Below are 27,594 nucleotides of genomic sequence, written 5' to 3' on the forward strand. Positions count from 1 at the left end.
CAACACTGAAAGCTTTTTTAAGGAAAGATCAGTGTTTACTTAGAGAGAAAGTTTATTAACATGCCTCATTTTAAATGATATTTAGCTCTTCAAAAAAATTACATATTAGTTCTAACTGGGGTTTGTGGGTTCAAGTCCGACCTAGGTTGCTTCTCTTTAAGTCTAATCTACACCTTTGGAAATCCCATTGAAACTTTCAGCCTATTTGGCATGAAAGCAATGATCTTATGCTTCTGACGAAAAATGTAAAATTTCCATAAAAGATAAACCGTTCCCAATTGCTTCAGACCAAAAAGATCAGTGCCTTACTTAGATAGAAAGTTTACTAACATACCTCATTTTAAATGATATTCAGCTCTACAAAAAAATAACATATTAGCTCTAACTGCGGTTTGTGGGTTCAAGTCCCACCTGGGTTGCTTCTCTTTAAGTCTCATCTACACCTTTGGAAATCCCATTGGAACTTTCAGCCTATTTGGCATGAAGGCAATGATCTTATGCTTTTGACCAAAAATGTAAAATGTCCATAAAAGATAAACCGTTCACAATGGATAGAGAATCTTATTGATTTGACAACATGAAACATGCTAGGTCAGATATATTACAATTTCCATCTTCAGGTTACAAATATATCAAAGACAACAATAAGCTTTAAAAAAATGTACTCACAAAAATGATTCACATTACAGCTATTTGCAGTTAAGGCCCAGTGGCCTAATGGATAAGGCATCAGCCTCCGGAGCTGGGGATTGTGGGTTCAAGTCCCACCTGGGTCGCTTCTCTTTAATTCTCATCAATTACTTTTGAAGTCAGGATGACATTTACTCTTCAAACATTTTCGTACATAGCAATCATTAAGCCAATTTGGCCTGATTTCAAAGGACCTATGCATATGAGTGAGGAATCCATGATAAGCAAAGATCGTGATCAATAATAGAGCACTGGCTCCAATAGTAATGTTGTGCTTTCACTATGTCACAACACTGAAAGCTTTTTTAAGCAAAGACTGGAAAGATTAGTGCTTATTTAGAGAGAAAGTTTATTAATATGCCTCATTTTAAATGATATTCAGCTCTTCAAAAAAATTAAATATTAGTTCTAACTGGGGTTTGTGGGTTCAAGTCCGACCTAGGTTGCTTCTCTTTAAGTCTCATCTACACCTTTGGAAATCCCATTGGAACTTTCAGCCTATTTGGCATGAAGGCAATGATCTTATGCTTCTGACCAAAAATGTAAAAATTCCATAAAAGATAAACCGTTCACAATGGATAGAGAATCTTATTGATATGACAACATGAAACATGCTAGGTCAGATATATTACAATTTCCATCTTCAGGTTACAAATATATGAAAGACAACATTAAGCTTTGAAAAAATGTACTCACAAAAAGGATTCACATTGTAGCTGTTTGCATCTAAGGCCCAGTGGCCTAATGGATAAGGCATCATCCTCCAAAGCTGGGGATTGTGGGCTCAAGTCCCACCTGGGTCACCTCTCCTTAAATCTCATCTATTTCTTTGGAAGTCAGGATGACGTTTACTCTTTGATCATTTTCGTACATAGCAATCATTAAGCCAATTTGGCCTAATTGCAAAGGTCCCATGCATATGAGTGAGGAATCTAAGTTAAGCAAAGATCGTGATCAATAATAGAGAACTGGCTCTAATAGTAATGTTTTGCTTTAACTATGTCACAATACTGAAAGCTTTTTTAAGCAAAGTCTGGAAAGATCAGTGCTTACTTAGAGAGAAAGTTTATTAACATGCCTCATTTTAAATGATATTCAGCTCTTCAAAAAAATTAAATATTAGTACTAACTGGGGTTTGTGGGTTCAAGTCCGACCTAGGTTGTTTCTCTTTAAGTCTCATCTACACCTTTGGAAATCCCATTGGAACTTTCAGCCTATTTGGCATGTAGGCAATGATCTTATGCTTCTGACCAAAAATGTAAAATTTCCATAAAAGATAAACCGTTCCCAATTGCTTCAGACCAAAAAGATCAGTGCCTTACTTAGATAGAAAGTTTACAAACATACCTCATTTTAAATGATATTCAGCTCTTCAAAAAAATTACATATTAGCTCTAACTGCGGTTTGTGGGTTCAAGTCCCACCTGGGTTGCTTCTCTTTAAGTCTCATATACACCTTTGGAAATCCCATTGGAACTTTCAGCCTATTTAGCATGAAGGCAATGATCTTATGCTTCTGACCAAAAATGTAAAATGTCCATAAAAGATAAACCGTTCACAATGGATAGAGAATCTTATTGATTTGACAACATGAAACATGCTAGGTCAGATATATTACAATTTCCATCTTCAGGTTACAAATATATGAAAGACAACATAAAGCTTTAAAAAAAATGTACTCACAAAAAGGATTCACATTGTAGCTGTTTGCAGCTAAGGCCTAGTGGCCTAATGGATAAGGCATCAACCTTCAAAGCTGGGGATTGTGGGCTCAAGTCCCACCTGGGTCACTTCTCCTTAATTATCATCTATTTCTTTGGAAGTCAGGATGACGTATACTCTTTGATCATTTTCGTACATAGCACTCATTAAGACAATTTGGCCTAATTGCAAAGGTCCCATGCATATGAGTGAGGAATCTAAGTTAAGCAAAGATCGTGATCAATAATAGAGCACTGGCTCTAATAGTAATGTTTTGCTTTAACTATGTTACAACACTGAAAGCTTTTTTAAGCAAAGACTGGAAAGATCAGTGCCTTACTTAGAGAGAAAGTTTATTAACATGCCTCATTTTAAATGATATTCAGCTCTTCAAAAAAATTACATATTAGTTCTAACTGGGGTTTGTGGGTTCAAGTCCGACCTAGGTTGCTTCTCTTTAAGTCTAATCTACACCTTTGGAAATCCCATTGGAACTTTCAGCCTATTTGGCATGAAAGCAATGATCTTATGTTTCTGACCAAAAATGTAAAATTTCCATAAAAGATAAACCGTTCACAATGGATAGAGAATCTTATTGATTTGACAACATGAAACATGCTAGGTCAGATATATTACAATTTCCATCTTCAGGTTACAAATATATGAAAGACAACAATAAGCATTAAAAAAATGTACTCACAAAAACGATTCACATTACAGCTATTTGCAACTAAGGCCCAGTGGCCTAATGGATAAGGCATCAGCCTCCGGAGCTGGGGATTGTGGGTTCAAGTCCCACCTGGGTCGCTTCTCTTTAATTCTCATCAATTTCTTTTGAAGTCAGGATGACATTTACTCTTCGAACATTTTCGTACATAGCAATCATTAAGCCAATTTGGCCTGATTTCAAAGGACCTATGCATATGAGTGAGGAATCCATGATAAGCAAAGATCGTGATCAATAATAGAGCACTGGTTCCAATAGTAATGTTGTGCTTTCACTATGTCACAACACTGAAAGCTTTTTTAAGCAAAGACTGGAAAGATTAGTGCTTATTTAGAGAGAAAGTTTATTAATATGCCTCATTTTAAATGATATTCAGCTCTTCAAAAAAATTAAATATTAGTTCTAACTGGGGTTTGTGGGTTCAAGTCCGACCTAGGTTGCTTCTCTTTAAGTCTCATCTACACCTTTGGAAATCCCATTGGAACTTTCAGCCTATTTGGCATGAAGGCAATGATCTTATGCTTCTGACCAAAAATGTAAAATTTCCATAAAAGATAAACCTTTCACAATGGATAGAGAATCTTATTGATTTGACAACATGAAACATGCTTGGTCAGATATATTACAATTTCCATCTTCAGGTTACAAATATATGAAAGACAACATTAAGCTTTGAAAAAATGTACTCACAAAAAGGATTCACAATGTAGTTGTTTGCAGCTAAGGCCCAGTGGCTTAATGGATAAGGCATCATCCTCCAAAGCTGGGGATTGTGGGCTCAAGTCCCACCTGGGTCACCTCTTCTTAAATCTCATCTATTTCTTTGGAAGTCAGGATGACGTTTACTCTTTGATCATTTTCGTACATAGCAATCATTAAGCCAATTTGGCCTAATTGCAAAGGTCCCATGCATATGAGTGAGGAATCTAAGTTAAGCAAAGATCGTGATCAATAATAGAGAACTGGCTCTAATAGTAATGTTTTGCTTTAACTATGTCACAACACTGAAAGCTTTTTAAGCAAAGACTGGATAGATCAGTGCTTACTTCGAGAGAAAGTTTATTAACATGCCTCATTTTAAATGATATTTAGCTCTTCAAAAAAATTACATATTAGTTCTAACTGGGGTTTGTGGGTTCAAGTCCGACCTAGGTTGCTTCTCTTTAAGTCTAATCTACACCTTTGGAAATCCCATTGAAACTTTCAGCCTATTTGGCATGAAAGCAATGATCTTATGCTTCTGACGAAAAATGTAAAATTTCCATAAAAGATAAACCGTTCCCAATTGCTTCAGACCAAAAAGATCAGTGCCTTACTTAGATAGAAAGTTTACTAACATACCTCATTTTAAATGATATTCAGCTCTACAAAAAAATAACATATTAGCTCGAACTGCGGTTTGTGGGTTCAAGTCCCACCTGGGTTGCTTCTCTTTAAGTCTCATCTACACCTTTGGAAATCCCATTGGAACTTTCAGCCTATTTGGCATGAAGGCAATGATCTTATGCTTCTGACCAAAAATGTAAAATGTCCATAAAAGATAAACCGTTCACAATGGATAGAGAATCTTATTGATTTGACAACATGAAACATGCTAGGTCAGATATATTACAATTTCCATCTTCAGGTTACAAATATATGAAAGACAACAATAAGCATTAAAAAAATGTACTCACAAAAACGATTCCCATTACAGCTATTTGCAGCTAAGGCCCAGTGGCCTAATGGATAAGGCATCAGCCTCCGGAGCTGGGGATTGTGGGTTCAAGTCCCACCTGGGTCGCTTCTCTTTAATTCTCATCAATTTCTTTTGAAGTCAGGATGACATTTACTCTTCGAACATTTTCGTACATAGCAATCATTAAGCCAATTTGGCCTGATTTCAAAGGACCTATGCATATGAGTGAGGAATCCATGATAAGCAAAGATCGTGATCAATAATAGAGCACTGGCTCCAATAGTAATGTTGTGCTTTCACTATGTCACAACACTGAAAGCTTTTTTAAGCAAAGACTGGAAAGATTAGTGCTTATTTAGAGAGAAAGTTTATTAATATGCCTCATTTTAAATGATATTCAGCTCTTCAAAAAAATTAAATATTAGTTCTAACTGGGGTTTGTGGGTTCAAGTCCGACCTAGGTTGCTTCTCTTTAAGTCTCATCTACACCTTTGGAAATCCCATTGGAACTTTCAGCCTATTTGGCATGAAGGCAATGATCTTATGCTTCTGACCAAAAATGTAAAATTTCCATAAAAGATAAACCGTTCACAATGGATAGAGAATCTTATTGATATGACAACATGAAACATGCTAGGTCAGATATATTACAATTTCCATCTTCAGGTTACAAATATATGAAAGACAACATTAAGCTTTGAAAAAATGTACTCACAAAAAGGATTCACATTGTAGCTGTTTGCAGCTAAGGCTCAGTGGCCTAATGGATAAGGCATCATCCTCCAAAGCTGGGGATTGTGGGCTCAAGTCCCACCTGGGTCACCTCTCCTTAAATCTCATCTATTTCTTTGGAAGTCAGGATGATGTTAACTCTTTGATCATTTTCGTACATAGCAATCATTAAGCCAATTTGGCCTAATTGCAAAGGTCCCATGCATATGAGTGAGGAATCTAAGTTAAGCAAAGATCGTGATCAATAATAGAGAACTGGCTCTAATAGTAATGTTTTGCTTTAACTATGTCACAACACTGAAAGCTTTTTTAAGCAAAGACTGGAAAGATCAGTGTTTACTTAGAGAGAAAGTTTATTAACATGCCTCATTTTAAATGATATTTAGCTCTTCAAAAAAATTACATATTAGTTCTAACTGGGGTTTGTGGGTTCAAGTCCGACCTAGGTTGCTTCTCTTTAAGTCTAATCTACACCTTTGGAAATCCCATTGAAACTTTCAGCCTATTTGGCATGAAAGCAATGATCTTATGCTTCTGACGAAAAATGTAAAATTTCCATAAAAGATAAACCGTTCCCAATTGCTTCAGACCAAATAGATCAGTGCCTTACTTAGATAGAAAGTTTACTAACATACCTCATTTTAAATGATATTCAGCTCTACAAAAAAATAACATATTAGCTCTAACTGCGGTTTGTGGGTTCAAGTCCCACCTGGGTTGCTTCTCTTTAAGTCTCATCTACACCTTTGGAAATCCCATTGGAACTTTCAGCCTATTTGGCATGAAGGCAATGATCTTATGCTTTTGACCAAAAATGTAAAATGTCCATAAAAGATAAACCGTTCACAATGGATAGAGAATCTTATTGATTTGACAACATGAAACATGCTAGGTCAGATATATTACAATTTCCATCTTCAGGTTACAAATATATGAAAGACAACATTAAGCTTTGAAAAAATGTACTCACAAAAAGGATTCACATTGTAGCTGTTTGCATCTAAGGCCCAGTGGCCTAATGGATAAGGCATCATCCTCCAAAGCTGGGGATTGTGGGCTCAAGTCCCACCTGGGTCACCTCTCCTTAAATCTCATCTATTTCTTTGGAAGTCAGGATGACGTTTACTCTTTGATCATTTTCGTACATAGCAATCATTAAGCCAATTTGGCCTAATTGCAAAGGTCCCATGCATATGAGTGAGGAATCTAAGTTAAGCAAAGATCGTGATCAATAATAGAGAACTGGCTCTAATAGTAATGTTTTGCTTTAACTATGTCACAATACTGAAAGCTTTTTTAAGCAAAGACTGGAAAGATCAGTGCTTACTTAGAGAGAAAGTTTATTAACATGCCTCATTTTAAATGATATTCAGCTCTTCAAAAAAATTAAATATTAGTACTAACTGGGGTTTGTGGGTTCAAGTCCGACCTAGGTTGTTTCTCTTTAAGTCTCATCTACACCTTTGGAAATCCCATTGGAACTTTCAGCCTATTTGGCATGTAGGCAATGATCTTATGCTTCTGACCAAAAATTTAAAATTTCCATAAAAGATAAACCGTTCCCAATTGCTTCAGACCAAAAAGATCAGTGCCTTACTTAGATAGAAAGTTTACAAACATACCTCATTTTAAATGATATTCAGCTCTTCAAAAAAATTACATATTAGCTCTAACTGCGGTTTGTGGGTTCAAGTCCCACCTGGGTTGCTTCTCTTTAAGTCTCATATACACCTTTGGAAATCCCATTGGAACTTTCAGCCTATTTAGCATGAAGGCAATGATCTTATGCTTCTGACCAAAAATGTAAAATGTCCATAAAAGATAAACCATTCACAATGGATAGAGAATCTTATTGATTTGACAACATGAAACATGCTAGGTCAGATATATTACAATTTCCATCTTCAGGTTACAAATATATGAAAGACAACATAAAGCTTTAAAAAAAATGTACTCACAAAAAGGATTCACATTGTAGCTGTTTGCAGCTAAGGCCTAGTGGCCTAATGGATAAGGCATCAACCTTCAAAGCTGGGGATTGTGGGCTCAAGTCCCACCTGGGTCACTTCTCCTTAATTATCATCTATTTCTTTGGAAGTCAGGATGACGTATACTCTTTGATCATTTTCGTACATAGCACTCATTAAGCCAATTTGGCCTAATTGCAAAGGTCCCATGCATATGAGTGAGGAATTTAAGTTAAGCAAAGATCGTGATCAATAATAGAGCACTGGCTCTAATAGTAATGTTTTGCTTTAACTATGTTACAACACTGAAAGCTTTTTTAAGCAAAGACTGTAAAGATCAGTGCCTTACTTAGAGAGAAAGTTTATTAACATGCCTCATTTTAAATGATATTCAGCTCTTCAAAAAAATTACATATTAGTTCTAACTGGGGTTTGTGGGTTCAAGTCCGACCTAGGTTGCTTCTCTTTAAGTCTAATCTACACCTTTGGAAATCCCATTGGAACTTTCAGCCTATTTGGCATGAAAGCAATGATCTTATGTTTCTGACCAAAAATGTAAAATTTCCATAAAAGATAAACCGTTCACAATGGATAGAGAATCTTATTGATTTGACAACATGAAACATGCTAGGTCAGATATATTACAATTTCCATCTTCAGGTTACAAATATATGAAAGACAACAATAAGCATTAAAAAAATGTACTCACAAAAAGGATTCACATTACAGCTATTTGCAACTAAGGCCCAGTGGCCTAATGGATAAGGCATCAGCCTCCGGAGCTGGGGATTGTTGGTTCAAGTCCCACCTGGGTCGCTTCTCTTTAATTCTCATCAATTTCTTTTGAAGTCAGGATGACATTTACTCTTCGAACATTTTCGTACATAGCAATCATTAAGCCAATTTGGCCTGATTTCAAAGGACCTATGCATATGAGTGAGGAATCCATGATAAGCAAAGATCGTGATCAATAATAGAGCACTGGTTCCAATAGTAATGTTGTGCTTTCACTATGTCACAACACTGAAAGCTTTTTTAAGCAAAGACTGGAAAGATTAGTGCTTATTTAGAGAGAAAGTTTATTAATATGCCTCATTTTAAATGATATTCAGCTCTTCAAAAAAATTAAATATTAGTTCTCACTGGGGTTTGTGGGTTCAAGTCCGACCTAGGTTGCTTCTCTTTAAGTCTCATCTACACCTTTGGAAATCCCATTGGAACTTTCAGCCTATTTGGCATGAAGGCAATGATCTTATGCTTCTGACCAAAAATGTAAAATTTCCATAAAAGATAAACCTTTCACAATGGATAGAGAATCTTATTGATTTGACAACATGAAACATGCTTGGTCAGATATATTACAATTTCCATCTTCAGGTTACAAATATATGAAAGACAACATTAAGCTTTGAAAAAATGTACTCACAAAAAGGATTCACATTGTAGTTGTTTGCAGCTAAGGCCCAGTGGCTTAATGGATAAGGCATCATCCTCCAAAGCTGGGGATTGTGGGCTCAAGTCCCACCTGGGTCACCTCTTCATAAATCTCATCTATTTCTTTGGAAGTCAGGATGACGTTTACTCTTTGATCATTTTCGTACATAGCAATCATTAAGCCAATTTGGCCTAATTGCAAAGGTCCCATGCATATGAGTGAGGAATCTAAGTTAAGCAAAGATTGTGATCAATAATAGAGCACTGGCTCCAATAGTAATGTTTTGCTTTAACTATGTTACAACACTAAAAGCTTTTTTATGCAAAGACTGGAAAGATCAGTGCCTTACTTAGAGAGAAAGTTTATTAACATGCCTCATTTTAAATGATATTCAGCTCTTCAAAAAAATTACATATTAGTTCTAACTGGGGTTTGTGGGTTCAAGTCCGACCTAGGTTGCTTCTCTTTAAGTCTTATCTACACCTTTGGAAATCCCATTGGAACTTTCAGCCTATTTGGCATGAAGGCAATGATCTTATGCTTCTGACCAAAAATGTAAAATTTCCATAAAAGATAAACCGTTCCCAATTGCTTCAGACCAAAAAGATCAGTGCCTTACTTAGATAGAAAGTTTACTAACATACCTCATTTTAAATGATATTCAGCTCTACAAAAAAATAACATATTAGCTCTAACTGCGGTTTGTGGATTCAAGTCCCACCTGGGTTGCTTCTCTTTAAGTCTCATCTACACCTTTGGAAATCCCATTGGAACTTTCAGCCTATTTGGCATGAAGGCAATGATCTTATGCTTCTGACCAAAAATGTAAAATGTCCATAAAAGATAAACCGTTCACAATGGATAGAGAATCTTATTGGTTTGACAACATGAAACATGCTAGGTCAGATATATTACAATTTCCATCTTCAGATTACAAATATATGAAAGACAACATTAAGCTTTAAAAAAATGTACTCACAAAAAGGATTCACATTGTAGGTGTTTGCAGCTAAGGCCTAGTGGCCTAATGGATAAGGCATCAACCTCCAAAGCTGGGGATTGTGGGCTAAAGTCCCACCTGGGTCACTTCTCCTTAATTCTCATCTATTTCTTTGGAAGTCAGGATGACGTTTACTCTTTGATCATTTTCGTACATAGCAATCATTAAGCCAATTTGACCTAATTGCAAAGGTCCCATGCATATGAGTGAGGAATCTAAGTTAAGCAAAGATCGTGATCATTAATAGAGCACTGGCTCCAATAGTAATGTTTTGCTTTAACTATGTCACAACACTGAAAGCTTTTTTAAGCAAAGACTGGAAAGATCAGTGCCTTACTTAGAGAGAAAGTTTATTAACATGCCTCATTTTAAATGATATTCAGCTCTTCAAAAAAATTACATATTAGTTCTAACTGGGGTTTGTGGGTTCAAGTCCGACCTAGGTTGCTTCTCTTTAAGTCTAATCTACACCTTTGGAAATCCCATTGGAACTTTCAGCCTATTTGGCATGAAAGCAATGATCTTATGTTTCTGACCAAAAATGTAAAATTTCCATAAAAGATAAACCGTTCACAATGGATAGAGAATCTTGTTGATTTGACAACATGAAACATGCTAGGTCAGATATATTACAATTTCCATCTTCAGGTTACAAATATATGAAAGACAACAATAAGCATTAAAAAAATGTACTCACAAAAACGATTCACATTACAGCTATTTGCAGCTAAGGCCCAGTGGCCTAATGGATAAGGCATCAGCCTCCGGAGCTGGGGATTGTGGGTTCAAGTCCCACCTGGGTCACTCCTCTTTAATTCTCATCAATTTGTTTTGAAGTCAGGATGACATTTACTCTTCGAACACTTTCGTACATAGCAATCATTAAGCCAATTTGGCCTGATTTCAAAGGACCTATGCATATGAGTGAGGAATCCATGATAAGCAAAGATCGTGATCAATAATAGAGCACTGGCTCCAATAGTAATGTTGTGCTTTCACTATGTCACATCACTGAAAGCTTTTTTAAGCAAAGACTGGAAAGATTAGTGCTTATTTAGAGAGAAAGTTTATTAATATGCCTCATTTTAAATGATATTCAGCTCTTCAAAAAAATTAAATATTAGTTCTAACTGGGGTTTGTGGGTTCAAGTCCGACCTAGGTTGCTTCTCTTTAAGTCTCATCTACACCTTTGGAAATCCCATTGGAACTTTCAGCCTATTTGGCATGAAGGCAATGATCTTATGCTTCTGACCAAAAATGTAAAATTTCCATAAAAGATAAACCGTTCCCAATTGCTTCAGACCAAAAAGATCAGTGCCTTACTTAGATAGAAAGTTTACTAACATACCTCATTTTAAATGATATTCAGCTCTTCAAAAAAATTACATATTAGCTCTAACTGTGGTTTGTGGGTTCAAGTCCCACCTGGGTTGCTTCTCTTTAAGTCTCATCTACACCTTTGGAAATCCCATTGGAACTTTCAGCCTATTTAGCATGAAGGCAATGATCTTATGCTTCTGACCAAAAATGTAAAATGTCCGTAAAAGATAAACTGTTCACAATGGATAGAGAATCTTATTGATTTGACAACATGAAACATGCTAGGTCAGATATATTACAATTTCCATCTTCAGGTTACAAATATATGAAAGACAACATTAAGCTTTAAAAAAATGTACTCACAAAAAGGATTCACATTGTAGCTGTTTGCAGCTAAGGCCTAGTGGCCTAATGGATAAGGCATCAACCTTCAAAGCTGGGGATTGTGGGCTCAAGTCCTACCTGGGTCACTTCTCCTTAATTATCATCTATTTCTTTGGAAGTCAGGATGACGTATACTCTTTGATCATTTTCGTACATAGCAATCATTAAGCCAATTTGGCCTAATTGCAAAGGTCCCATGCATATGAGTGAGGAATCTAAGTTAAGCAAAGATCGTGATCAATAATAGAGCACTGGCTCCAATAGTAATGCTTTGCTTTAACTATGTCACAACACTGAAAGCTTTTTTAAGCAAAGACTGGAAAGATCAGTGCCTTACTTAGAGAGAAAGTTTATTAACATGCCTCATTTTAAATGATATTCAGCTCTTCAAAAAAATTACATATTAGTTCTAACTGGGGTTTGTGGGTTCAAGTCCGACCTAGGTTGCTTCTCTTTAAGTCTAATCTACACCTTTGGAAATCCCATTGGAACTTTCAGCCTATTTGGCATGAAAGCAATGATCTTATGTTTCTGACCAAAAATGTAAAATTTCCATAAAAGATAAACCGTTCACAATGGATAGAGAATCTTGTTGATTTGACAACATGAAACATGCTAGGTCAGATATATGACAATTTCCATCTACAGGTTACAAATATATGAAAGACAACAATAAGCATTAAAAAAATGTACTCACAAAAACGATTCACATTACAGCTATTTGCAGCTAAGGCCCAGTGGCCTAATGGATAAGGCATCAGCCTCCGGAGCTGGGGATTGTGGGTTCAAGTCCCACCTGGGTCACTCCTCTTTAATTCTCATCAATTTCTTTTGAAGTCAGGATGACATTTACTCTTCGAACATTTTCGTACATAGCAATCATTAAGCCAATTTGGCCTGATTTCAAAGGACTTATGCATATGAGTGAGGAATCCATGATAAGCAAAGATCGTGATCAATAATAGAGCACTGGCTCCAATAGTAATGTTGTGCTTTCACTATGTCACATCACTGAAAGCTTTTTTAAGCAAAGACTGGAAAGATTAGTGCTTATTTAGAGAGAAAGTTTATTAATATGCCTCATTTTAAATGATATTCAGCTCTTCAAAAAAATTAAATATTAGTTCTAACTGGGGTTTGTGGGTTCAAGTCCGACCTAGGTTGCTTCTCTTTAAGTCTCATCTACACCTTTGGAAATCCCATTGGAACTTTCAGCTTATTTGGCATGAAGGCAATGATCTTATGCTTCTGACCAAAAATGTAAAATGTCCATAAAAGATAAACCGTTCACAATGGATAGAGAATCTTATTGATTTGACAACATGAAACATGCTAGGTCAGATATATTACAATTTCCATCTTTAGGTTACAAATATATGAAAGACAACATTAAGCTTTAAAAAAATGTACTCACAAAAAGGATTCACATTGTAGCTGTTTGCAGCTAAGGCTTAGTGGCCTAATGGATAAGGCATCAACCTCCAAAGCTGGGGATTGTGGGCTCAAGTCCCACCTGGGTCACTTCTCCTTAATTCTCATCTATTTCTTTGGAAGTCAGGATGACGTTTACTCTTTGATCATTTTCGTACATAGCAATCATTAAGCCAATTTGGCCTAATTGCAAAGGTCCCATGCATATGAGTGAGGAATCTAAGTTAAGCAAAGATTGTGATCAATAATAGATCACTGGCTCCAATAGTAATGTTTTGCTTTAACTATGTTACAACACTAAAAGCTTTTTTATGCAAAGACTGGAAAGATCAGTGCCTTACTTAGAGAGAAAGTTTATTAACATGCCTCATTTTAAATGATATTCAGCTCTTCAAAAACATTACATATTAGTTCTAACTGGGGTTTGTGGGTTCAAGTCCGACCTAGGTTGCTTCTCTTTAAGTCTTATCTACACCTTTGGAAATCCCATTGGAACTTTCAGCCTATTTGGCATGAAGGCAATGATCTTATGCTTCTGACCAAAAATGTAAAATTTCCATAAAAGATAAACCGTTCCCAATTGCTTCAGACCAAAAAGATCAGTGCCTTACTTAGATAGAAAGTTTACTAACATACCTCATTTTAAATGATATTCAGCTCTACAAAAAAATAACATATTAGCTCTAACTGCGGTTTGTGGATTCAAGTCCCACCTGGGTTGCTTCTCTTTAAGTCTCATCTACACCTTTGGAAATCCCATTGGAACTTTCAGCCTATTTGGCATGAAGGCAATGATCTTATGCTTCTGACCAAAAATGTAAAATGTCCATAAAAGATAAACCGTTCACAATGGATAGAGAATCTTATTGGTTTGACAACATGAAACATGCTAGGTCAGATATATTACAATTTCCATCTTCAGGTTACAAATATATGAAAGACAACATTAAGCTTTAAAAAAATGTACTCACAAAAAGGATTCACATTGTAGCTGTTTGCAGCTAAGGCCTAGTGGCCTAATGGATAAGGCATCAACCTCCAAAGCTGGGGATTGTGGGCTAAAGTCCCACCTGGGTCACTTCTCCTTAATTCTCATCTATTTCTTTGGAAGTCAGGATGACGTTTACTCTTTGATCATTTTCGTACATAGCAATCATTAAGCCAATTTGACCTAATTGCAAAGGTCCCATGCATATGAGTGAGGAATCTAAGTTAAGCAAAGATCGTGATCATTAATAGAGCACTGGCTCCAATAGTAATGTTTTGCTTTAACTATGTCACAACACTGAAAGCTTTTTTAAGCAAAGACTGGAAAGATCAGTGCCTTACTTAGAGAGAAAGTTTATTAACATGCCTCATTTTAAATGATATTCAGCTCTTCAAAAAAATTACATATTAGTTCTAACTGGGGTTTGTGGGTTCAAGTCCGACCTAGGTTGCTTCTCTTTAAGTCTAATCTACACCTTTGGAAATCCCATTGGAACTTTCAGCCTATTTGGCATGAAAGCAATGATCTTATGTTTCTGACCAAAAATGTAAAATTTCCATAAAAGATAAACCGTTCACAATGGATAGAGAATCTTGTTGATTTGACAACATGAAACATGCTAGGTCAGATATATGACAATTTCCATCTTCAGGTTACAAATATATGAAAGACAACAATAAGCATTAAAAAAATGTACTCACAAAAACGATTCACATTACAGCTATTTGCAGCTAAGGCCCAGTGGCCTAATGGATAAGGCATCAGCCTCCGGAGCTGGGGATTGTGGGTTCAAGTCCCACCTGGGTCACTCCTCTTTAATTCTCATCAATTTCTTTTGAAGTCAGGATGACATTTACTCTTCGAACATTTTCGTACATAGCAATCATTAAGCCAATTTGGCCTGATTTCAAAGGACTTATGCATATGAGTGAGGAATCCATGATAAGCAAAGATCGTGATCAATAATAGAGCACTGGCTCCAATAGTAATGTTGTGCTTTCACTATGTCACATCACTGAAAGCTTTTTTAAGCAAAGACTGGAAAGATTAGTGCTTATTTAGAGAGAAAGTTTATTAATATGCCTCATTTTAAATGATATTCAGCTCTTCAAAAAAATTAAATATTAGTTCTAACTGGGGTTTGTGGGTTCAAGTCCGACCTAGGTTGCTTCTCTTTAAGTCTCATCTACACCTTTGGAAATCCCATTGGAACTTTCAGCTTATTTGGCATGAAGGCAATGATCTTATGCTTCTGACCAAAAATGTAAAATGTCCATAAAAGATAAACCGTTCACAATGGATAGAGAATCTTATTGATTTGACAACATGAAACATGCTAGGTCAGATATATTACAATTTCCATCTTTAGGTTACAAATATATGAAAGACAACATTAAGCTTTAAAAAAATGTACTCACAAAAAGGATTCACATTGTAGCTGTTTGCAGCTAAGGCTTAGTGGCCTAATGGATAAGGCATCAACCTCCAAAGCTGGGGATTGTGGGCTCAAGTCCCACCTGGGTCACTTCTCCTTAATTCTCATCTATTTCTTTGGAAGTCAGGATGACGTTTACTCTTTGATCATTTTCGTACATAGCAATCATTAAGCCAATTTGGCCTAATTGCAAAGGTCCCATGCATATGAGTGAGGAATCTAAGTTAAGCAAAGATTGTGATCAATAATAGAGCACTGGCTCCAATAGTAATGTTTTGCTTTAACTATGTTACAACACTAAAAGCTTTTTTATGCAAAGACTGGAAAGATCAGTGCCTTACTTAGAGAGAAAGTTTATTAACATGCCTCATTTTAAATGATATTCAGCTCTTCAAAAACATTACATATTAGTTCTAACTGGGGTTTGTGGGTTCAAGTCCGACCTAGGTTGCTTCTCTTTAAGTCTTATCTACACCTTTGGAAATCCCATTGGAACTTTCAGCCTATTTGGCATGAAGGCAATGATCTTATGCTTCTGACCAAAAATGTAAAATTTCCATAAAAGATAAACCGTTCCCAATTGCTTCAGACCAAAAAGATCAGTGCCTTACTTAGATAGAAAGTTTACTAACATACCTCATTTTAAATGATATTCAGCTCTACAAAAAAATAACATATTAGCTCTAACTGCGGTTTGTGGATTCAAGTCCCACCTGGGTTGCTTCTCTTTAAGTCTCATCTACACCTTTGGAAATCCCATTGGAACTTTCAGCCTATTTGGCATGAAGGCAATGATCTTATGCTTCTGACCAAAAATGTAAAATGTCCATAAAAGATAAACCGTTCACAATGGATAGAGAATCTTATTGGTTTGACAACATGAAACATGCTAGGTCAGATATATTACAATTTCCATCTTCAGGTTACAAATATATGAAAGACAACATTAAGCTTTAAAAAAATGTACTCACAAAAAGGATTCACATTGTAGCTGTTTGCAGCTAAGGCCTAGTGGCCTAATGGATAAGGCATCAACCTCCAAAGCTGGGGATTGTGGGCTAAAGTCCCACCTGGGTCACTTCTCCTTAATTCTCATCTATTTCTTTGGAAGTCAGGATGACGTTTACTCTTTGATCATTTTCGTACATAGCAATCATTAAGCCAATTTGACCTAATTGCAAAGGTCCCATGCATATGAGTGAGGAATCTAAGTTAAGCAAAGATCGTGATCATTAATAGAGCACTGGCTCCAATAGTAATGTTTTGCTTTAACTATGTCACAACACTGAAAGCTTTTTTAAGCAAAGACTGGAAAGATCAGTGCCTTACTTAGAGAGAAAGTTTATTAACATGCCTCATTTTAAATGATATTCAGCTCTTCAAAAAAATTACATATTAGTTCTAACTGGGGTTTGTGGGTTCAAGTCCGACCTAGGTTGCTTCTCTTTAAGTCTAATCTACACCTTTGGAAATCCCATTGGAACTTTCAGCCTATTTGGCATGAAAGCAATGATCTTATGTTTCTGACCAAAAATGTAAAATTTCCATAAAAGATAAACCGTTCACAATGGATAGAGAATCTTGTTGATTTGACAACATGAAACATGCTAGGTCAGATATATTACAATTTCCATCTTCAGGTTACAAATATATGAAAGACAACAATAAGCATTAAAAAAATGTACTCACAAAAACGATTCACATTACAGCTATTTGCAGCTAAGGCCCAGTGGCCTAACGGATAAGGCATCAGCCTCCGGAGCTGGGGATTGTGGGTTCAAGTCCCACCTGGGTCACTCCTCTTTAATTCTCATCAATTTGTTTTGAAGTCAGGATGACATTTACTCTTCAAACATTTTCGTACATAGCAATCATTAAGCCAATTTGGCCTGATTTCAAAGGACCTATGCATATGAGTGAGGAATCCATGATAAGCAAAGATCGTGATCAATAATAGAGCACTGGCTCCAATAGTAATGTTGTGCTTTCACTATGTCACATCACTGAAAGCTTTTTTAAGCAAAGACTGGAAAGATTAGTGCTTATTTAGAGAGAAAGTTTATTAATATGCCTCATTTTAAATGATATTCAGCTCTTCAAAAAAATTAAATATTAGTTCTAACTGGGGTTTGTGGGTTCAAGTCCGACCTAGGTTGCTTCTCTTTAAGTCTCATCTACACCTTTGGAAATCCCATTGGAACTTTCAGCTTATTTGGCATGAAGGCAATGATCTTATGCTTCTGACCAAAAATGTAAAATGTCCATAAAAGATAAACCGTTCACAATGGATAGAGAATCTTATTGATTTGACAACATGAAACATGCTAGGTCAGATATATTACAATTTCCATCTTTAGGTTACAAATATATGAAAGACAACATTAAGCTTTAAAAAAATGTACTCACAAAAAGGATTCACATTGTAGCTGTTTGCAGCTAAGGATTAGTGGCCTAATGGATAAGGCATCAACCTCCAAAGCTGGGGATTGTGGGCTCAAGTCCCACCTGGGTCACTTCTCCTTAATTCTCATCTATTTCTTTGTAAAATCAGGATGACGTTTACTCTTTGATCATTTTCGTACATAGCAATCATTAAGCCAATTTGGCCTAATTGCAAAGGTCCCATGCATATGAGTGAGGAATCTAAGTTAAGCAAAGATTGTGATCAATAATAGAGCACTGGCTCCAATAGTAATGTTTTGCTTTAACTATGTTACAACACTAAAAGCTTTTTTATGCAAAGACTGGAAAGATCAGTGCCTTACTTAGAGAGAAAGTTTATTAACATGCCTCATTTTAAATGATATTCAGCTCTTCAAAAAAATTACATATTAGTTCTAACTGGGGTTTGTGGGTTCAAGTCCGACCTAGGTTGCTTCTCTTTAAGTCTTATCTACTCCTTTGGAAATCCCATTGGAACTTTCAGCCTATTTGGCATGAAGGCAATGATCTTATGCTTCTGACCAAAAATGTAAAATTTCCATAAAAGATAAACCGTTCCCAATTGCTTCAGACCAAAAAGATCAGTGCCTTACTTAGATAGAAAGTTTACTAACATACCTCATTTTAAATGATATTCAGCTTTTCAAAAAAATTACATATTAGCTCTAACTGCGGTTTGTGGGTTCAAGTCCCACCTGGGTTGCTTCTCTTTAAGTCTCATCTACACCTTTGGAAATCCCATTGGAACTTTCAGCCTATTTAGCATGAAGGCAATGATCTTATGCTTCTGACCAAAAATGTAAAATGTCCATAAAAGATAAACCGTTCACAATGGATAGAGAATCTTATTGATTTGACAACATGAAACATTCTAGGTCAGATATATTACAATTTCCATCTTTAGGTTACAAATATATGAAAGACAACAATAAGCTTTAAAAAAATGTACTCACAAAAACGATTCACATTACAGCTATTTGCAGCTAAGGCCCAGTGGCCTAATGGATAAGGCATCATCCTCCGGAGCTGGGGATTGTGGGTTCAAGTCCCACCTGGGTCGCTTCTCTTTAATTCTCATTAATTTCTTTTGAAGTCAGGATGACATTTACTCTTCGAGCATTTTCGTACATAGCAATCATTAAGCCAATTTGGCCTGATTTTAAAGGACCTATGCATATGAGTGAGGAATCCATGATAAGCAAAGATCGTGATCAATAATAGAGCACTGGCTCCAATAGTAATGTTGTGCTTTCACTATGTCACAACACTGAAAGCTTTTTTAAGCAAAGACTGGAAAGATTAGTGCTTATTTAGAGAGAAAGTTTATTAATATGCCTCATTTTAAATGATATTCAGCTCTTCAAAAAAATTAAATATTAGTTCTAACTGGGGTTTGTGGGTTCAAGTCCGACCTAGGTTGCTTCTCTTTAAGTCTCATCTACACCTTTGGAAATCCCATTGGAATTTTCAGCCTATTTGGCATGAAGGCAATGATCTTATGCTTCTGACCAAAAACGTAAAATTTCCATAAAAGATAAACCGTTCCCAATTGCTTCAGACCAAAAAGATCAGTGCCTTACTTAGATAGAAAGTTTACTAACATACCTCATTTTAAATGATATTCAGCTCTTCAAAAAAATTACATATTAGCTCTAACTGCGGTTTGTGGGTTCAAGTCCCACCTGGGTTGCTTCTCTTTAAGTCTCATCTACACCTTTGGAAATCCCATTGGAACTTTCAGCCTATTTAGCATGAAGGCAATGATCTTATGCTTCTGACCAAAAATGTAAAATGTCCATAAAAGATAAACCGTTCACAATGGATAGAGAATCTTATTGATTTGACAACATGAAACATGCTAGGTCAGATATATTACAATTTCCATCTTCAGGTTACAAATATATGAAAGACAACATTAAGCTTTAAAAAAATGTACTCACAAAAAGGATTCACATTGTAGCTGTTTGCAGCTAAGGCCTAGTGGCCTAATGGATAAGGCATCAACCTCCAAAGCTGGGGATTGTGGGCTCAAGTCCCACCTGGGCCACCTCCTTAATTCTTATCTATTTCTTTGGAAGTCAGGATGACATTTACTCTTTAAACATTTTCGTACATAGCAATCATTAAGCCAATTTGGCCTAATTGCAAAGGTCCCATGCATATGAATGAGAAATCTAAGTTAAGCAAAGATCATGATCAATAATAGAGCACTGGCTCTAATAGTAATGTTTTGCTTTAACTATGTCACAACACTGAAAGCTTTTTGAAGCAAAGACTGGAAAGATCAGTGCCTTACTTAGAGAGAAAGTTTATTAACATGCCTCATTTTAAATGATATTCAGCTCTTCAAAAAAATTACATATTAGTTCTAACTGGGGTTTGTGGGTTCAAGTCCGACCTAGGTTGCTTCTCTTTAAGTCTCATCTACACCTTTGGAAATCCCATTGGAACTTTCAGCCAATTTGGCATGAAGGCAATGATCTTATGCTTCTGACCAAAAATGTAAAATTTCCATAAAAGATAAACCGTTCCCAATTGCTTCAGACCAAAAAGATCAGTGCCTTACTTAGATAGAAAGTTTACTAACATACCTCATTTTAAATGATATTCAGCTTTTCAAAAAAATTACATATTAGCTCTAACTGCGGTTTGTGGGTTCAAGTCCCACCTGGGTTGCTTCTCTTTAAGTCTCATCTACACCTTTGGAAATCCCATTGGAACTTTCAGCCTATTTAGCATGAAGGCAATGATCTTATGCTTCTGACCAAAAATGTAAAATGTCCATAAAAGATAAACCGTTCACAATGGATAGAGAATCTTATTGATTTGACAACATGAAACATGCTAGGTCAGATATATTACAATTTCCATCTTCAGGTTACAAATATATGAAAGACAACAATAAGCTTTAAAAAAATGTACTCACAAAAACGATTCACATTACAGCTATTTGCAGCTAAGGACCAGTGGCCTAATAAATAAGGCATCAGCCTCCGGAGCTGGGGATTGTGGGTTCAAGTCCCACCTGGGTCGCTTCTCTTTAATTCTCATTAATTTCTTTTGAAGTCAGGATGACATTTACTCTTCGAACATTTTCGTACATAGCAATCATTAAGCCAATTTGGCCTGATTTTAAAGGACCTATGCATATGAGTGAGGAATCCATGATAAGCAAAGATCGTGATCAATAATAGAGCACTGGCTCCAATAGTAATGTTGTGCTTTCACTATGTCACAACACTGAAAGCTTTTTTAAGCAAAGACTGGAAAGATTAGTGCTTATTTAGAGAGAAAGTTTATTAATATGCCTCATTTTAAATGATATTCAGCTCTTCAAAAAAATTAAATATTAGTTCTAACTGGGGTTTGTGGGTTCAAGTCCGACCTAGGTTGCTTCTCTTTAAGTCTCATCTACTCCTTTAGAAATCCCGTTGGAACTTTCAGCCTATTTGGCATGAAGGCAATGATCTTATGCTTCTGACCAAAAATTTAAAATTTCCATAAAAGATAAACCGTTCCCAATTGCTTCAGACCAAAAAGATCAGTGCCTTACTTAGATAGAAAGTTTACTAACATACCTCATTTTAAATGATATTCAGCTTTTCAAAAAAATTACATATTAGCTCTAACTGCGGTTTGTGGGTTCAAGTCCCACCTGGGTTGCTTCTCTTTAAGTCTCATCTACACCTTTGGAAATCCCATTGGAACTTTCAGCCTATTTAGCATGAAGGCAATGATCTTATGCTTCTGACCAAAAATGTAAAATGTCCATAAAAGATAAACCGTTCACAATGGATAGAGAATCTTATTGATTTGACAACATGAAACATGCTAGGTCAGATATATTACAATTTCCATCTTCAGGTTACAAATATATGAAAGACAACAATAAGCTTTAAAAAAATGTACTCACAAAAACGATTCACATTACAGCTATTTGCAGCTAAGGACCAGTGGCCTAATAAATAAGGCATCAGCCTCCGGAGCTGGGGATTGTGGGTTCAAGTCCCACCTGGGTCGCTTCTCTTTAATTCTCATTAATTTCTTTTGAAGTCAGGATGACATTTACTCTTCGAACATTTTCGTACATAGCAATCATTAAGCCAATTTGGCCTGATTTTAAAGGACCTATGCATATGAGTGAGGAATCCATGATAAGCAAAGATCGTGATCAATAATAGAGCACTGGCTCCAATAGTAATGTTGTGCTTTCACTATGTCACAACACTGAAAGCTTTTTTAAGCAAAGACTGGAAAGATTAGTGCTTATTTAGAGAGAAAGTTTATTAATATGCCTCATTTTAAATGATATTCAGCTCTTCAAAAAAATTAAATATTAGTTCTAACTGGGGTTTGTGGGTTCAAGTCCGACCTAGGTTGCTTCTCTTTAAGTCTCATCTACACCTTTGGAAATCCCATTGGAACTTTCAGCTTATTTGGCATGAAGGCAATGATCTTATGCTTCTGACCAAAAATGTAAAATGTCCATAAAAGATAAACCGTTCACAATGGATAGAGAATCTTATTGATTTGACAACATGAAACATGCTAGGTCAGATATATTACAATTTCCATCTTTAGGTTACAAATATATGAAAGACAACATTAAGCTTTAAAAAAATGTACTCACAAAAAGGATTCACATGGTAGCTGTTTGCAGCTAAGGCTTAGTGGCCTAATGGATAAGGCATCAACCTCCAAAGCTGGGGATTGTAGGCTCAAGTCCCACCTGGGTCACTTCTCCTTAATTCTCATCTATTTCTTTGTAAAATCAGGATGACGTTTACTCTTTGATCATTTTCGTACATAGCAATCATTAAGCCAATTTGGCCTAATTGCAAAGGTCCCATGCATATGAGTGAGGAATCTAAGTTAAGCAAAGATTGTGATCAATAATAGAGCACTGGCTCCAATAGTAATGTTTTGCTTTAACTATGTTACAACACTAAAAGCTTTTTTATGCAAAGACTGGAAAGATCAGTGCCTTACTTAGAGAGAAAGTTTATTAACATGCCTCATTTTAAATGATATTCAGCTCTTCAAAAAAATTACATATTAGTTCTAACTGGGGTTTGTGGGTTCAAGTCCGACCTAGGTTGCTTCTCTTTAAGTCTTATCTACTCCTTTGGAAATCCCATTGGAACTTTCAGCCTATTTGGCATGAAGGCAATGATCTTATGCTTCTGACCAAAAATGTAAAATTTCCATAAAAGATAAACCGTTCCCAATTGCTTCAGACCAAAAAGATCAGTGCCTTACTTAGATAGAAAGTTTACTAACATACCTCATTTTAAATAATATTCAGCTTTTCAAAAAAATTACATATTAGCTCTAACTGCGGTTTGTGGGTTCAAGTCCCACCTGGGTTGCTTCTCTTTAAGTCTCATCTACACCTTTGGAAATCCCATTGGAACTTTCAGCCTATTTAGCATGAAGGCAATGATCTTATGCTTCTGACCAAAAATGTAAAATGTCCATAAAAGATAAACCGTTCACAATGGATAGAGAATCTTATTGATTTGACAACATGAAACATTCTAGGTCAGATATATTACAATTTCCATCTTTAGGTTACAAATATATGAAAGACAACAATAAGCTTTAAAAAAATGTACTCACAAAAACGATTCACATTACAGCTATTTGCAGCTAAGGCCCAGTGGCCTAATGGATAAGGCATCAGCCTCCGGAGCTGGGGATTGTGGGTTCAAGTCCCACCTGGGTCGCTTCTCTTTATTTCTCATTAATTTCTTTTGAAGTCAGAATGACATTTACTCTTCGAGCATTTTCGTACATAGCAATCATTAAGCCAATTTGGCCTGATTTTAAAGGACCTATGCATATGAGTGAGGAATCCATGATAAGCAAAGATCGTGATCAATAATAGAGCACTGGCTCCAATAGTAATGTTGTGCTTTCACTATGTCACAACACTGAAAGCTTTTTTAAGCAAAGACTGGAAAGATTAGTGCTTATTTAGAGAGAAAGTTTATTAATATGCCTCATTTTAAATGATATTCAGCTCTTCAAAAAAATTAAATATTAGTTCTAACTGGGGTTTGTGGGTTCAAGTCCGACCTAGGTTGCTTCTCTTTAAGTCTCATCTACACCTTTGGAAATCCCATTGGAATTTTCAGCCTATTTGGCATGAAGGCAATGATCTTATGCTTCTGACCAAAAACGTAAAATTTCCATAAAAGATAAACCGTTCCCAATTGCTTCAGACCAAAAAGATCAGTGCCTTACTTAGATAGAAAGTTTACTAACATACCTCATTTTAAATGATATTCAGCTCTTCAAAAAAATTACATATTAGCTCTAACTGCGGTTTGTGGGTTCAAGTCCCACCTGGGTTGCTTCTCTTTAAGTCTCATCTACACCTTTGGAAATCCCATTGGAACTTTCAGCCTATTTAGCATGAAGGCAATGATCTTATGCTTCTGACCAAAAATGTAAAATGTCCATAAAAGATAAACCGTTCACAATGGATAGAGAATCTTATTGATTTGACAACATGAAACATGCTAGGTCAGATATATTACAATTTCCATCTTCAGGTTACAAATATATGAAAGACAACAATAAGCTTTAAAAAAATGTACTCACAAAAACGATTCACATTACAGCTATTTGCAGCTAAGGACCAGTGGCCTAATAAATAAGGCATCAGCCTCCGGAGCTGGGGATTGTGGGTTCAAGTCCCACCTGGGTCGCTTCTCTTTAATTCTCATTAATTTCTTTTGAAGTCAGGATGACATTTACTCTTTGAACATTTTCGTACATAGCAATCATTAAGCCAATTTGGCCTGATTTTAAAGGACCTATGCATATGAGTGAGGAATCCATGATAAGCAAAGATCGTGATCAATAATAGAGCACTGGCTCCAATAGTAATGTTGTGCTTTCACTATGTCACAACACTGAAAGCTTTTTTAAGCAAAGACTGGAAAGATTAGTGCTTATTTAGAGAGAAAGTTTATTAATATGCCTCATTTTAAATGATATTCAGCTCTTCAAAAAAATTAAATATTATTTCTAACTGGGGTTTGTGGGTTCAAGTCCGACCTAGGTTGCTTCTCTTTAAGTCTCATCTACACCTTTGGAAATCCCATTGGAACTTTCAGCTTATTTGGCATGAAGGCAATGATCTTATGCTTCTGACCAAAAATGTAAAATGTCCATAAAAGATAAACCGTTCACAATGGATAGAGAATCTTATTGATTTGACAACATGAAACATGCTAGGTCAGATATATTACAATTTCCATCTTTAGGTTACAAATATATGAAAGACAACATTAAGCTTTAAAAAAATGTACTCACAAAAAGGATTCACATTGTAGCTGTTTGCAGCTAAGGCTTAGTGGCCTAATGGATAAGGCATCAACCTCCAAAGCTGGGGATTGTAGGCTCAAGTCCCACCTGGGTCACTTCTCCTTAATTCTCATCTATTTCTTTGTAAAATCAGGATGACGTTTACTCTTTGATCATTTTCGTACATAGCAATCATTAAGCCAATTTGGCCTAATTGCAAAGGTCCCATGCATATGAGTGAGGAATCTAAGTTAAGCAAAGATTGTGATCAATAATAGAGCACTGGCTCCAATAGTAATGTTTTGCTTTAACTATGTTACAACACTAAAAGCTTTTTTATGCAAAGACTGGAAAGATCAGTGCCTTACTTAGAGAGAAAGTTTATTAACATGCCTCATTTTAAATGATATTCAGCTCTTCAAAAAAATTACATATTAGTTCTAACTGGGGTTTGTGGGTTCAAGTCCGACCTAGGTTGCTTCTCTTTAAGTCTTATCTACTCCTTTGGAAATCCCATTGGAACTTTCAGCCTATTTGGCATGAAGGCAATGATCTTATGCTTCTGACCAAAAATGTAAAATTTCCATAAAAGATAAACCGTTCCCAATTGCTTCAGACCAAAAAGATCAGTGCCTTACTTAGATAGAAAGTTTACTAACATACCTCATTTTAAATGATATTCAGCTTTTCAAAAAAATTACATATTAGCTCTAACTGCGGTTTGTGGGTTCAAGTCCCACCTGGGTTGCTTCTCTTTAAGTCTCATCTACACCTTTGGAAATCCCATTGGAACTTTCAGCCTATTTAGCATGAAGGCAATGATCTTATGCTTCTGACCAAAAATGTAAAATGTCCATAAAAGATAAACCGTTCACAATGGATAGAGAATCTTATTGATTTGACAACATGAAACATTCTAGGTCAGATATATTACAATTTCCATCTTTAGGTTACAAATATATGAAAGACAACAATAAGCTTTAAAAAAATGTACTCACAAAAACGATTCACATTACAGCTATTTGCAGCTAAGGCCCAGTGGCCTAATGGATAAGGCATCAGCCTCCGGAGCTGGGGATTGTGGGTTCAAGTCCCACCTGGGTCGCTTCTCTTTAATTCTCATTAATTTCTTTTGAAGTCAGAATGACATTTACTCTTCGAGCATTTTCGTACATAGCAATCATTAAGCCAATTTGGCCTGATTTTAAAGGACCTATGCATATGAGTGAGGAATCCATGATAAGCAAAGATCGTGATCAATAATAGAGCACTGGCTCCAATAGTAATGTTGTGCTTTCACTATGTCACAACACTGAAAGCTTTTTTAAGCAAAGACTGGAAAGATTAGTGCTTATTTAGAGAGAAAGTTTATTAATATGCCTCATTTTAAATGATATTCAGCTCTTCAAAAAAATTAAATATTAGTTCTAACTGGGGTTTGTGGGTTCAAGTCCGACCTAGGTTGCTTCTCTTTAAGTCTCATCTACACCTTTGGAAATCCCATTGGAATTTTCAGCCTATTTGGCATGAAGGCAATGATCTTATGCTTCTGACCAAAAACGTAAAATTTCCATAAAAGATAAACCGTTCCCAATTGCTTCAGACCAAAAAGATCAGTGCCTTACTTAGATAGAAAGTTTACTAACATACCTCATTTTAAATGATATTCAGCTCTTCAAAAAAATTACATATTAGCTCTAACTGCGGTTTGTGGGTTCAAGTCCCACCTGGGTTGCTTCTCTTTAAGTCTCATCTACACCTTTGGAAATCCCATTGGAACTTTCAGCCTATTTAGCATGAAGGCAATGATCTTATGCTTCTGACCAAAAATGTAAAATGTCCATAAAAGATAAACCGTTCACAATGGATAGAGAATCTTATTGATTTGACAACATGAAACATGCTAGGTCAGATATATTACAATTTCCATCTTCAGGTTACAAATATATGAAAGACAACATTAAGCTTTAAAAAAATGTACTCACAAAAAGGATTCACATTGTAGCTGTTTGCAGCTAAGGCCTAGTGGCCTAATGGATAAGGCATCAACCTCCAAAGCTGGGGATTGTGGGCTCAAGTCCCACCTGGGCCACTTCTCCTTAATTCTTATCTATTTCTTTGGAAGTCAGGATGACATTTACTCTTTAAACATTTTCGTACATAGCAATCATTAAGCCAATTTGGCCTAATTGCAAAGGTCCCATGCATATGAGTGAGAAATCTAAGTTAAGCAAAGATCATGATCAATAATAGAGCACTGGCTCTAACAGTAATGTTTTGCTTTAACTATGTCACAACACTGAAAGCTTTTTGAAGCAAAGACTGGAAAGATCAGTGCCTTACTTAGA

The 27,594-nt window shown here is 35.9% G+C and overlaps 11 non-coding genes across 11 annotated transcripts; all 11 read left to right on the forward strand.

The window, feature by feature from the left end:
- Nucleotides 1-703: 703 nt before the first annotated feature.
- Nucleotides 704-776, forward strand: TRNAR-CCG (transfer RNA arginine (anticodon CCG)). The gene has a single exon. It is a non-coding gene; the product is annotated as a tRNA-Arg (tRNA).
- A 2,350-nt stretch (nucleotides 777-3,126) lies between these two features.
- TRNAR-CCG (transfer RNA arginine (anticodon CCG)) lies at nucleotides 3,127-3,199 on the forward strand. The gene has a single exon. It is a non-coding gene; the product is annotated as a tRNA-Arg (tRNA).
- A 1,630-nt stretch (nucleotides 3,200-4,829) lies between these two features.
- TRNAR-CCG (transfer RNA arginine (anticodon CCG)) lies at nucleotides 4,830-4,902 on the forward strand. The gene has a single exon. It is a non-coding gene; the product is annotated as a tRNA-Arg (tRNA).
- Nucleotides 4,903-8,239: 3,337 nt separating this feature from the next.
- TRNAR-CCG (transfer RNA arginine (anticodon CCG)) lies at nucleotides 8,240-8,312 on the forward strand. The gene has a single exon. It is a non-coding gene; the product is annotated as a tRNA-Arg (tRNA).
- A 2,350-nt stretch (nucleotides 8,313-10,662) lies between these two features.
- On the forward strand, nucleotides 10,663-10,735 carry TRNAR-CCG (transfer RNA arginine (anticodon CCG)). The gene has a single exon. It is a non-coding gene; the product is annotated as a tRNA-Arg (tRNA).
- Nucleotides 10,736-12,367: 1,632 nt separating this feature from the next.
- TRNAR-CCG (transfer RNA arginine (anticodon CCG)) lies at nucleotides 12,368-12,440 on the forward strand. Its single transcript has one exon. It is a non-coding gene; the product is annotated as a tRNA-Arg (tRNA).
- A 2,350-nt stretch (nucleotides 12,441-14,790) lies between these two features.
- On the forward strand, nucleotides 14,791-14,863 carry TRNAR-CCG (transfer RNA arginine (anticodon CCG)). Its single transcript has one exon. It is a non-coding gene; the product is annotated as a tRNA-Arg (tRNA).
- A 2,350-nt stretch (nucleotides 14,864-17,213) lies between these two features.
- TRNAR-CCG (transfer RNA arginine (anticodon CCG)) lies at nucleotides 17,214-17,286 on the forward strand. Its single transcript has one exon. It is a non-coding gene; the product is annotated as a tRNA-Arg (tRNA).
- A 1,633-nt stretch (nucleotides 17,287-18,919) lies between these two features.
- Nucleotides 18,920-18,992, forward strand: TRNAR-CCG (transfer RNA arginine (anticodon CCG)). The gene has a single exon. It is a non-coding gene; the product is annotated as a tRNA-Arg (tRNA).
- Nucleotides 18,993-23,585: 4,593 nt separating this feature from the next.
- On the forward strand, nucleotides 23,586-23,658 carry TRNAR-CCG (transfer RNA arginine (anticodon CCG)). Its single transcript has one exon. It is a non-coding gene; the product is annotated as a tRNA-Arg (tRNA).
- Nucleotides 23,659-26,278: 2,620 nt separating this feature from the next.
- On the forward strand, nucleotides 26,279-26,351 carry TRNAR-CCG (transfer RNA arginine (anticodon CCG)). The gene has a single exon. It is a non-coding gene; the product is annotated as a tRNA-Arg (tRNA).
- The last annotated feature ends 1,243 nt before the right edge of the window (nucleotides 26,352-27,594 follow it).

The sequence above is a fragment of the Pseudophryne corroboree genome, chromosome 5, assembly GCF_028390025.1.
Source record: "Pseudophryne corroboree isolate aPseCor3 chromosome 5, aPseCor3.hap2, whole genome shotgun sequence".
Lineage (NCBI taxonomy): Eukaryota > Metazoa > Chordata > Amphibia > Anura > Myobatrachidae > Pseudophryne > Pseudophryne corroboree.